Below are 1,262 nucleotides of genomic sequence, written 5' to 3' on the forward strand. Positions count from 1 at the left end.
TATTCTAGCAGACCAACTAAAGTTGAGCACAACTTCAGTTTTCCAAGAGTCACCATCTTTGTCAACATGTCTATTGGGTTCTTACTTCTAGAATCTTCCTTAACATTAGTATCTCATCCTAAGTAGAGATCTGATGAAGTGATAAAGAAGATCAATGTGTTTCGTTCTAGAGTTAAATGTTGAATTCTTAGCTAGATGTATTGCATTCTGATTATCATTGTGCAAAACACTCTTCTCCTGAATGAATCCCAACCCCGTTAACATTCCTTGAAGCCATATCAATTCTTTGCTAGCTTCTGTTACTGTTACATACTCAGCCTCTATAGTGGATAGAGCAACGGTCTTTTGCATCCGTGACATCCAACTAACAGTTGTAGTACCAACAGTAAATATGTAACTGGTGGTACTTCTTCGGTGACCAACTTCACGAGCAAAGTCCGCATTTACATAGCCCTGTAATTTTAATTCACTTTTACTAAAGCGCAAACACTTCTCCATAGTGCCTCGTAGATACCCCAAAATCCATTTCACAACTTCCCAATGAGCTTTATCTGGAATTGACATAAACATGCTTAGAACTCCCATTGCATGGCTGATAAGTACCAAACATACCTAAAAATCATACACTTTTATAGCACTTATCTAAAGCATAATTGAGAAAAACCAACTTAAAACAATACTTTTTGTATAAAATATCACAATTTGGTATATTTGTGTTTGTATTGCCTTTTTATGTATATTGTAGGAAATAAAAAGATGAAAAGAAAAGAAAAGATTCATGGTCAAAAAGCCACAAAAGTCAAGAAAATCAAGGTGCTCAACTAGGCAGCTGAGCGTGGAACAAGCCCCGCTGAGCTGACCTGGCCACCTACCTGACCTGGCCACCTGCCTGACCTGGACGAAACTGCTCAACCAGGCAGCTGAGCGGACCTGCTTAGCCGCTCATGCTAGCACCAGACTAGGCCTGGCACAGTCAGAAATATGCTTGACACGGTCAGGCACGAGCTTGGCACAAACCAAGCTGCTGAACAAGCTGCTCAGCGTTTCAACCAAGCTGCTCAGCGGAGAACCAGACTCCTGGTGAGATCAGCAAGAACCAAGCCACGTCCCAGTAAACACGGTCAGAAGCTGGTGAACAAACAGCTCAGCGGTGAAGCAGGTGCGTTGGGCGGTGCTTACCAGACTTGACTTAACCATCAAGAAAACCATGAAGTCATCCATGACCTCACCTCAAGTAGCCCACCATAGGCTTTTCAGAAGTA

This window comes from Lupinus angustifolius, unplaced genomic scaffold (genome assembly GCF_001865875.1).
Source record: "Lupinus angustifolius cultivar Tanjil unplaced genomic scaffold, LupAngTanjil_v1.0 Scaffold_683, whole genome shotgun sequence".
In the NCBI taxonomy this organism is placed as follows: domain Eukaryota; kingdom Viridiplantae; phylum Streptophyta; class Magnoliopsida; order Fabales; family Fabaceae; genus Lupinus; species Lupinus angustifolius.